Source organism: Choloepus didactylus, chromosome 3, assembly GCF_015220235.1.
Source record: "Choloepus didactylus isolate mChoDid1 chromosome 3, mChoDid1.pri, whole genome shotgun sequence".
NCBI classification, from domain to species: Eukaryota; Metazoa; Chordata; class Mammalia; order Pilosa; family Megalonychidae; genus Choloepus; species Choloepus didactylus.
In genome coordinates, this window is record NC_051309.1 from 115,921,738 (window position 1) to 115,934,053 (window position 12,316).

Consider the following 12,316-nt stretch of genomic DNA (forward strand, 5'->3'; position numbering starts at 1 on the left):
AGAAACAAAATAAAAAGGAATGGGTTAAAAATCACCAAAGTCCCTGGGCCTAGGTTACTTCTATCAAAACAAGAAATGACTTACTTTAGAGTTGCTGTATTGGTTAAGGCAGATAATCGATACAAATGTGTCTCGCAAAGTGCCTCAGTGTGGTAGATGTTGAGTAAACGCTAGTTTAATTTGAATTTGTTCCCACAGTAAGGCATATTTCAAATACAATTCTCTTTCGATCTGAACCCCATTCCAACCGGAGTACTTATTTTGGGCTGTCTTTACAAATGTGACAGTAGTGAAAATCAAAAGTAATTAATTCAGCCCAAAGGGATATAGGTAGTAAAGAATGGATTAGAGCTCCTGTTTCAAGATTACACAAAGTTTATTTCTTCTGCAGTGAGCTTCTAGAATGAAATATAGTCATGGAAGCTACTTTAAATGGGTATAGTTATTTAAAAACCATAGATCAGAGTTTTAATTTCTGTTCCACTACCAACTAGCTATAGGATATGAATAGGTTTTGAATCTTCCTTCAGAATTAGTTTCATCTTTTGTAAAATGTAGTCAATAAAACCTTATAGGGCTGGTGACTTAGTGCATGTAAATTAAATGAAACATGATATTTAAAATAGCTAGTATAGTGCTTGGCATACAAAAGTACTCAGGAATATTCATTAGGTACCAAAAAGAATGATTGGGTTTTGCTCAAACCCAGTGTATTAGTCAGGGTTCTCAAGGGAAACAGAACCAACAGGAGATATCTGTAAATATGAGATTTCATAAAAGTGTCTCATGCCACTGTGGGGATGCACAAGTCCAAATTCTGTAGGGCAGGCTGGAAGCTGGCAACTCTGATCAAGGTTTTTGATGAATTCTGAAGTGGAGATGGAAATTCTCTCTTCTGGTTGCTGAATTCATCACTTCTCCTTTTAAAGGCTTCAACTGATTGGATTAAATATCTCTCATTGCAGAAGACACTCTCCTTAGTTGTCCTCCCAGTAAATTAGGCCAGGGCTTACTTGACTGGACAACTGGGCACCATAACCTGGCCAAGTTGACACGTGAACCTAACCATCACACCCAGTCCTCCAGTTGTTCTGTCTAGCTTGGTGAGTAGCATGATTCAGCAACACAGAAGTCACAAATAATTCTTCCCCTTCTCTTAACTTAGCTCATCCAACTGGTGAACAACCCTTACTGATTTTTCCCTCAAAAATCTGTCAAAATGCATCCATCCTTCTTCACTGGCCCCAATGCTACTGTCTTACTTCAGGCTCTTCCGATTGCTTGCTTGGACATAATGAGATAGTTTCTGAAATGCTCTCTGCCTTTCCTATCCTGTGTTTCAGTTCATTCTTCACACTAGCAGAGAGGTCTTTCCAGAGTCAAATATCATGCTCAAAAGTCTCCACATTTCTGGAGGACAAAGATTAAAATCCTTGTTCATTGGTGCTTTGGTTTGCTAAAGCTGCTGGAATGCAATATAACAGAAATGGGTTGGCTTTTCCAATGGGGGTTTATGAGGTTCTAATTTACAGTTCTAAGGTCATGAAAATGTCCAAATTAAGGAGTCAAGAGGAAGATACCTTCACAGAGGAAAGGTTGCTGGCATCCAGGGTTCCTCTGTCACATGGGAAGGCACGTAACAACATCTGCTAGCTCTCCTTTCATGGGCTCTGGTGTCAATGGCTGCCTCCAAAATATCTCTCAAAAATGTCTCTCTGTGCTCTCTGAGTTTCATCTGCCTTTTATCCTCTCCATAAAGGACTCCAGCAAGGGAATTAAGACCCACCTTGAATGGGCTGGGTCACATCTTCCATGGAAACAAGCTAATCAAAAAGTCCCACAAGAGGGGATTAAAAGAACGTAGTCTTCTCTGGGGTACATAACAGCTCCAAACCAGCACAATAGGCCTTACTCTCCCTCCACCCCCTACTATGCCCCACAGCTGTCAATGCTCTAGCCAAAGCCCACTGCTTGGTCTTCCCCAGTGTGGCCATGATATTCCTCCTCCATGATTTTACTGATGCTGTTATCTCTGTCTGGAATACCCTCTGCCTACAACACCTACTCCACCTGAGCCCTTGTCTGGCTCGCAAATAACCACTCAAGACTTAAAACATTTATGACATAAAGATAGGCAAATAGATAATGGAATAGAATGGGAGTGTCCAGAAACAAACCCTTATATTTATGGTCAAACAAATTTCTATCAGTGTACTGTCTTAGTTTCGTAGCTGCTATGAGAAATACCAGAAAAGGCATTGGATTAACAACAGGAATTAATATCTTATGATTTTGGAGGCTGGAGGGCTTGTTTCTTCCTAGGGTCAGTACCTTTCTTGCAGGCTGGCAATCCTTGGGGTGTCTTTGTTTTCTCATCACATGGGAGTGTCCTCTCCTTTCTCTTCTGGGTTCTGTTGACTTCCAGCTTCTGCTTCTCTGTGTGGCTTTCTCTTTATAATGCCTCTAGTAATGAGATTAAGCCTCAATCTCATTCAGTTGGGCTACAACTTAATTAAAAATAGCATCTTCATAAGGTCCTACTTAAAATGGGTTTGTACCTACAGTAATAGATCAAGAAAGTGAGAAAACAACCTGTAGAATGGGAAGAAATATTTGTAAATCATACATCTGATAAGGAACTTGAATCCAGAATGTATAAAGAACTCTAACAAATTAGCCATGAAAAGACAAATAACCCAATTTAAAAATGAGCAAAGGATATGAATAGACATTTCTTGTGCCAATTTGAATGTATTATGTCCCCCAGAAAAAGCCATATTCTTTGATGCGGTCTTGTGGGGCAGACGTTTTGGTGCTGATTAGATTTGCGTGGAAATGTGCCCCACCCAACTGTAGGTGATAACTCTGATGAGATATTTCCATGGAGGCATGGCCCCACCGATTCAGGGTGGGCCTTGATCGGTGGAGCCATGTAAATGAGCTGATGGGCAGAGGGAACTCAGTGCAGCTGTGAGTGATGTTTTGAAGAGGAACTACAGCCAAGAGGGACACTTTGAAGAAAGCACAGGAGCTGCAGATGAGAGACAGTTTGAAGATGGCCATTGAAAGCAGGCTCTTGCTCCGGAGAAGCTGAGAGAGGACAAATATCCCAAGTGCAACTAAGAGTGACATTTTGGGGAACTGCAGCCTAGAGTAGAACATCCTGGGAGAAAGCCATTTTGAAACCAGAACTTTGGAGCAGATGCCTGCCACGTGCCTTCCTAGCTAAAAGAGGTTTTCCAGATGCCATTGGCCATCCTCCAGTGAAGGTACCTGATTGCTGATGTGTTACCTTGGACACCTTATGGCCTTAAGACTGTAACTGTGTAACCAAATAAACCCACTTTTATAAAAGCCAATCCATCTCTGGTGTTTTGCATTCTGGCAGCATTAGCAAACTAGAATATTTCTCCAAGGAAGATATACAAATGTCCAATTGGCACAAGAAAAGATGCTCAACATCATTAGTCATCAGGGAATTAAAACCAAAATCACAGTGAGATACCACTTCATGCCTACTAAAATGGCTAAGATATGAAAGACAGGTAATAATGAGTGTTATAGAGAATTTGGAGAAATTAGAACCTTATACATTGCTGGTGGGAATATTAAATCATGCAGCACATTTGGAAAAATATTTGACAGTGCCTCAAAAATGTTAAACATAGAGTTGCCATATGATCCAGAAATTCCAGTTCTAGATGTGTATTCACAAAAGAAATGAGAGCATATATCAACACAAAAATCATACATGGATGTTTTTAGCAAACTTGATGGTTAAGTTCATGTGTCAATTTGGCTAGGTGATGGTGTCCAGCTGTTTGGTCAAGCAAGCACTGGCCTGACTGTTACTGTGAAGGTATTTCCTGGACTTAAATCATCAGTAAGATGATTGTATCTATGGCTGATTACATCTACACTAATCTGAGGAGATTGCCTTCAACAATGAAAGACTTCTCATCCAATCTGTTGAAGGCTTTAAAAGGAGAAGTGATGATTTCAGCTATCAGAAGGGAGAATTTCCATCTCTCCTTCAGCCAACCATCTTCTCCTGGGGAATTCATTGAAAATCTTCATCAGAATTCCCAGCTTGTGGCCTGCCTTATGGAATTTGGACTTGTTCATTCCCATAGTCACATGAGCCAATTCCTATTAAAAAATCTCATAATATTTACAGCATTTAAATATATATACACACACATATATATCCCTTGTCAGTTTTGTTTTCCTAAAGAACCCTGACTAATATGGCACTATTATTTATAATAGCCAAAAAATAGAAACAACACAAATGTCTTTCAGCATATTCATGGATAAATAAAATGTAGTATGTCCATACAATTGCATATTATTTGGCAATAAAAACAAAGTACAGATACATGCTACAACATGGATAAATCTTGAAAACATTATGCTAAGTGGAAGAAACCAGTCACAAAAGACTATATTGCATGATTCCAGTGTTTTGGATGTTATGTGGAAGTTCTTCAGGTGATGCAGTACAAACACAGATAGCCATATCCCTACAACAGTAAAATGATAGCCTCAATTCCAGGAACAGTTATCAGTCATGATAGCCCAGCATATGCAACTGGTGCACCACTCCCTGGGTCTCATGCTATATGAAAATCTTGTTTGGGTTACTCCTGAGTAGAGAATCCACTGGTACCCTTGGACCCATTTGATATGTAAGTTGGATAGCTGTAGGTCATCAGCCATGCTCCAGTAGCATGCTGGGTGCTTCAAGTGATTGACAAGTGACAGCCAGCAATATCCTCTGTCCCATCCTTGGGTACAATTTTGCAATTAGCTGAATATTGTTTGAGCATTGCTGAGCCTCCATGGTGAAGGTTTGTGAATCACTAAGTAAGCCTATGATCCATGCAGTAATCAAAGATACTAAAACCCAGAGCCAGAATAAAGTCTGGCGAGGACCAGCTTCTGGGGCTGCTACTTGCATCATGACAGTTGAACCAGTGTTGTTTCTCCCTTGCTAAGAGATTACGTAATGCTTTTGCTCAGGGCTTGTTCTATGTCATGTTTGCTAACCTGGGTGTTGTGTCTTGTATGGATAATCAGTACTCATGGCAGGCTAAAAGGAAGTCAATTTTTGATGTAACTGGCATCCACCAGATGTAGTTTCCTTTACCTCTAAAGGTAACCCAGACTGTTCCGCTACTTGGTTTGGGAGCTATGATTTCTACTTCCTAGTTGCTCCAACAGTGACAGTTGATCCCATGTAATTATTAGGGCAATGGGGGGAAGGCTTTGTCCTTCACCCTGGGGAATGTGGCCCCTCTGTGGAATGTCAGTTTGCTTTTGGAGCACAAATCACAATCTTTATTAACTGATTTGGCCAGTGAGGCAATCCCTGTTTCTGTGCCCACTCCACCAGGGCAGAGGTGCTATGGGCCCACACTGTCACTTAATAGGGGAAGCTTAGGGACCCTGAGTGGGCAGGCTCCAAGGGATCCACCAGATGTACAGTGCAGGAATGAATTTAAGGTAGTTTATTGGTAGTGTCATCGAACAGTGACATTAGCGTGGTGAGTAAAGTATGTGTGGAAATGGGTGAGGATGCAAACTGTTTTCAAATGTGGAGTCCCCCACAAGGGCCTTTCTTTATGAGAAAATGATTTAGTTTCCATTGGCCTAACTCCTTTCCCCACCTCCCCCCATCAGCCCTTTGGTCACTGCCCAAGAATTAGTAAAGATTTGGAGATCGGGCAACTGGCAGTTCAGAGCATTGTGGAGAGCTGACTGGACCATTTCTAGCTCTACCAACTGTGCAGATGCCAAATGGTCACCTTGAGTAAGTGGGATGTTTGAAGCCAGGTCCTCCAGTGAGCTGTGTTGTATACAATATCATTGCTATCAGTGATATACACTGACTTTCTTTCCATGTCAGACAATTTGGGGCTCTCCACCTGGCTAAAGGAGGGGACAATTGGGGCACCAACACCAGCATCTCAAGATCCATGGGCAAGAGGCTGAACATGGGGGAAGCCACATCCTCCTGTTATTTGGAGAGGTCCTGTTTTTCAGGTTTAGTCCTCTACTGTAAGTACCATTTCCTAGTGAGGCTTCACAGGCCATGCTGAGCTCCTGCTGGGAATTATCTCTCACCTATGGCATTTATGGGGATCTGCATATGCAGCCTGACCAGTTATGGCCTCTGTTTTTAAGAGTCCAATGAGCAGCCAAGATTTTCCATGCTTAGTCCAAGGACACCAGGAGACATATTCAGAGGTAGCTAAATTAAATCTAATTCAAAATCTGTTCCCAGTAAGGTAAGGGGCATGGCTTAGCAAATGGCTTATTGTGCCAATTCTAGGGCACATTGTTAGGACTCTCTCCAGTAGAAAGAAGCAGATGTACATGTGATTTTTGCATATGGACTGGAGTGAGAATGACAGATGTGGGATGTGTTAATTCCAGAACAGGAATAAGAAAATTGTTGTGCACATCTTAGTGTCTGAGGTGGGCTTGTGTTTGATGGTAGTGGGAATATAGCTGTCTTTGGAGGACCAGTTTATGCCCAGGAATTTGACAGGTTTGATTGGCCCTTGTATTTTATGGGGTGCTATTTTCCAGCCTCATTTTTGTAGATAGTGTCTGAGTGTGGCTAGGTCATCTCAGAGATCTCAGGTATATAGTTATGTTAGTGTCCTAGGCTGCTCCAGCAAGTTCCATGAAACAATTTGACTTAAACAATGGGAATTTATTAGTTTACAGTTGTGAGGCCATGAAAATGTCCACATCAAGACATCGCCAAGGTGATGCTTGCTTCTGGAAGACCAGCTACTGATGATCCTTGGCTCCTCTGCCACATGGCAAGGCACACGGTGGCATCTGCTGGTCTCTCCCTTCCCTTCCAATTTCATTTATGTCAGCTTCTGGCTTCTGTGGCTTTCTCTCTCTTTGTCTGAATTTCATTCTTTTTTAAAGGACTCTAGAAGAGGGTTAAAACCCATCCTGAATAAGGTAGGTCACACCTTAAGTAAAGTAGCCGCATCAAAAGGTAGTACTTAGAAGGAGGCAGGGAAAGATGGCAGAGTGGTAAAGTGTACATTTTAGTTACTCCTCCAGGGCAGTAGTTATAAAGCCAGGAACTGCGTGGACCAGACACCGCAGAGCAATTTGACTTTGGACATACTTCATACAACACTCATGAATGTGTGGAACAGCTGAGATCAGCAAAATCTGTAAGTTTTCACAGCCAGGGGACTTGTGCCCCTCCCTGCCAGGCTGAGCCCTGTGGGAGGAGGGGCCGTTGGTGCTGGGAAAGAGGAGGGAGAACTGCAGTTGCGGCTCTTATTGGAAACTCATTCTACTGATAAAAACTCCAAACATGGATAGACTGAGACCAGACACCAGAGAAGCCAGGAGCAGCCAGCCTGGTGGAGAGGAAATAGAGATAGCAAAAAACCACAAGGAAAACCCAAAAATAAAAGCAGAGACTTTTTGGAGTTCTGGTGAACATAGAAAGGAGAAGGGCAGGGCTCAGGCAGAGTCAGGCTCATACGCAAATCCAGAAGGCCAGTTTCTTTGTCTGAAGAGCTGGTTTCTCTGCTCACTTGATCCTTCCTTAATGGCCCTAATCTCCTTGTCTCTTAGCATTTCAATAGCCCATTAGAACTGCAAGGAGGGCCTTTCCTTTTTTTTTTTTTTTAATCTTTTTATCTTTTTTTTTTTAAATAATTACTCTAAGAAGCCCATTACAGAAAGCCTCAAAGACTTGCAATTTGGGCCCAGACAAGAGCAGAGCTAAGAGAGCTCTGAGACACAAGGCAATAAGTCCAGTGGCTGAGAAAATTTGCTAAACACCCCAGCTTCCCGAGAAAAGGGGGGCATCCCCTTACAGCCGTCTTCCCAGCGGGCAGGGAACACTCCTGCCCAGTGCCAGCGCCACAGCCCAGAGCTGCCCCAGACAACCCAGTGTGACAGGAAGTGTTTCCAACAACACACACACACACCACAAAATCAGGCATGGACAATAGCCTTTCCCACACCCTCAGCTAATTGGCCCAGAGTTGAGAAGGTGGAGCTGTGTGAAAAGGGGAAAATTAACACGCCCCATTCAGCCATCCTTTCAGGAGACTGGGAACACCCTTACACAGCCCTGCAGCCCAGAAATGCCCTGGGGGGATGGTGCTCACCTGTGATGTAGCACAGTCGTCCCTCAGCAGAGGACCTAGGAGTGCACAGCTTGGAAGAGGGACCCACTCGCAAGTACCAGGGACCATACACCAATACCAAGGACTTGTGGGTCAACGACAGAGACAAACTGTGGCAAGAGTGAACTGAAGTGGGTCTGAATTAAATTACTGGAGTACTATATAAGATCAGACAGAAGGAACAAGCTTACTACAGCCAAGAGGGACACTTTGAAGAAAGCACAGGAGCTGCAGATGAGAGACATTTTGAAGACAGCTGTTGAAAGCAGACTCTTGTTCCATAGAAGCTGAGAGAGGACAAAAACCAAATGCAATTAAGAGTGACATTTTTGAGGAAATGCGGCCTAGAGAGGAAAATCCTGGGAGAAAGCAATTTTGAAACCAGAACTTTGGAGCAGATGCCAGCCATGTGCCTTCCCAGCTAATGAAGGTTTTCCAGACGCCATTGGCCATCCTCCAGTGAAGGTACCCAATTGCTGATGTGTTACCTTGGACACAATGGCCTTAAGACTGTAACTGTGTAACCAAATTAACCCCCTTTTATAAAAGCAAATCGGGAGGCGGGGCAAGATGGCTGCCTGGTGAACTGTATGTTTTAGTTACTCCTCCAGGAAAGTAGGTAGAAAGCCAGGAACTGCGTGGACTGGACACCACAGAGCAATCTGACTTTGGGCATTCTACACACAACACTTATGAAAACGTGAAACTGCTGAGATCAGCGAAATCTGTAAGTTTTTGTGGCCAGGGGACCTGCACCCCTCCCTGCCAGGCACTGTCCTGTGGGAGGAGGGGCTGTCAGCTCTGGGAAGGAGAAGGGAGAACTGCACTGGCAGCCCTTATCAGAAACTCATTCTACTGATCCAAACTGCAACCATAGATAGACTGAGACCAGGCACCAGAGAATCTGAGAGCAGCCAGCCCAGCAGAGAGGAGACAGGCATAGAAAAAAACAGCACGAAAAACTCCAAAAGAAAAGCGGAGGATTTTTGGAGTTTTGGTGAACATAGAAAGGGGAAGGGCAGAGCTCAAGCCCTGAGGCTCATATGCAAATCCCAAAGAAAAGCTGATCTCTCTGCCCTGTGGACCTTTCCTTAATGGCCCTAATTGCTTTGTCTCTTAGCATTTCAATAACCCATTAGATCTGTGAGGAGGGCCCTTTATTTTCTTTTTTTTTTTTAATTCTTTTTTCTTTTTCTAAAACAATTACTCTAAAAAGCCCAATACAGAAAGCCTCAAAGACTTGCAATTTGGGCAGGTCAAGACAGGAGCAGAACTAAGAGAGCTCTGAGACAAAAGGCAATAATCCAGTGGCTGAGAAAATTCACTAAACACCACAACTTCCCAAGAAAAGGGGGGTGTCCGCTCACAGCCATCATCCTGGTGGGCAGGAAACACTCCTGCCCATCACCAGTCCCATAGACCAGAGCTGCCCCAGACAACCCAGTGTGATGGAAGTGCTTCAAATGACAGGCACACACCACAAAACTGGGCGTGGACATTAGCCTTCCCTGCAACCTCAGCTGATTGTCCCAGAGTTGGGAAGGTGGAGCATTGTGAATTAACAAAGTCCCATTCAGCCATCATTTCAGCGGACTGGGAGCCTCCCTACACAGCCCAGCAGCCCAGAACCGCCCTGGGGGGATGGCACTCACCTGTGACATAGCACAGTCATCCCTCAACAGAGGACCAGGGGGTGCACGGCCTGGAAGAGGGACCCACTCGCAAGTCTCAGGAGCCATACGCCAATACCAAGGACTTGTGGGTCAGTGGCAGAGAAAAACTGTGGCAGGACTGAGCTGAAGGATTAGACCATTGCAGCAGCTTTAAAACTCCAGGATCACCAGGGAGATTTGATTGTTAGAGCCATCCCCCCTCCCTGACCGCCCAGAAACACGCCCCATATACAGGGCGGGCAACACCAACTACACACGCAAGCTTGATACACGAACTGGACCCAACAAGACTCACTCCCCCACTCACCACAAAGGCAAAGCAGGGGAGAACTGGCTTGTGGAGAACAGGTGGCTCGTGGACGCCATGTGCTGGTTAGTTAAAGTGTACTCCACGAAGGTGTAGATCTGATAAATTAGAGATAAGGACTTCAATTGGTCTACAAATCCTAAAAAACCCTATCAAGTTAAGCAAATGCCAAGAGGCCAAAAACAACAGAAAATTAGAAAGCATATGAAAAAACCAGACGATATGGATAACCCAAGCCCAAGCACCCAAATCAAAAGATCAGAAGAGACACAGCACCTAGAGCAGCTACTCAAAGAACTAAAGATGAACAATGAGACCATAGTACGGGATACAAAGGATATCAAGAAGACCCTAGAAGAGCGTAAAGAAGACATTGCAAGACTAAATAAAAAAAATAGATGATCTTATGGAAATTAAAGAAACTGTTGACCAAATTAAAAAGATTCTGGACACTCATAGTACAAGACTAGAGGAAGCTGAACAACGAATCAGTGACTTGGAAGATGACAGAATGGAAAATGAAAGCATAAAAGAAAGAATGGGGAAAAAAATCGAAAAAATCGAAATGGACCTCAGGGCTATGATAGATAATATAAAATGTCTGAATATAAGATTCATTGCTGTTCCAGAAGGGGAAGAAAAGGGTAAAGGTCTAGGAAGAATATTCAAAGAAATTGTTGGGGAAAACTTCCCAAATCTTCTAAACAACATAAATACACAAATCATAAATGCCCAGCGAACTCCAAATAGAATAAATCCAAATAAACCCACTCCGAGACATATCTGATCACACTGTCAAACATGGAAGAGAAGGCGCAAGTTCTGAAAGCAGCAAGAGAAAAGCAATTCACCACATACAAAGGAAATAGCATAAGAATAAGTAGTGACTACTCAGCAGCCACCATGGAGGCGAGAAGGCAGTGGCATGATATATTTAAAATTCTGAGAGAGAAAAATTTCCAACCAAGAATACTTTATCCAGCAAAGCCCTCCTTCACATTTGAGGGAGAGCTTAAATTTTTCACAGACAAACAAGTGCTGAGAGAATTTGCTAACAAGAGACCTGCCCTACTGGAGATACTCAAGGGAGCCCTACAGACAGAGTAACAAAGAAAGGAGAGAGAGAGACTTGGAGAAAGTTTCAATACTAAAGAGATTCGGTATGGGTACAATAAAGGATATTAATAGAGAGATGGGAAAAATATATATGACAAACATAAACCAAGGGATAAGATGGCTGATTCAAGAAATGCCTTCACAGTAATAACATTGACAGTAAATGGATTAAACTCCCCAATTAAAAGATATAGATTCACAGAATGGACCAAAAAAAATGAACCATCAATTTGTTGCATACAAGAGACTCATCTTAGACACAGGGACACAAAGAAATGGAAAGTGAAAGGATGGAAAAAAAATATTTCATGCAAGCTACAGCCAAAAGAAAGCAGGTGTAGCAATATTAATCTTAGATAAAATAGAATTTAAATGTAGGGATGTTTTGAGAGACAAAGAAGGCCACTACATACTAATAAAAGGGGCAATTCAACAAGAAGAAATAACAATCATAAATGTCTATGCACCCAATCAAGGTGCCACAAAATACATGAGAGAAACACTGGCAAAACTAAAGGAAGCAATTGATGTTTCCACAATAATTGTGGGAGACTTCAACACATCACTCTCTCCTATAGATAGATCAACCAGACAGAAGACCAATAAAGAAATTGAAAACCTAAACAATCTGATAAATGAATTAGATTTAACAGACATATACAGAACATTACATCCCAAATCACCAGGATACACATACTTCTCTAGTGCTCACGGAACTTTCTCCAGAATAGATCATATGCTGGGACATAAAACAAGCCTCAATAAATTTAAAAAGATTGAAATTCTTCAAAGCACATTCTCTGACCACAATGGAATACAATTAGAAGTCAAGAACCATCAGAGACTTTGAAAATTCACACATACCTGGAGGTTAAATAACACACTCCTAAACAATCAGTGGGTTAAAGAAGTAATAGCAAGAGAAATTGCTAAATATATAGAGACGAATGAAAATGAGAACACAACATACCAAAACCTATGGGATGCAGCAAAAGCAGTGCTGAGGGGGAAATTTATAGCACTAAACGCATATATTAAAAAGG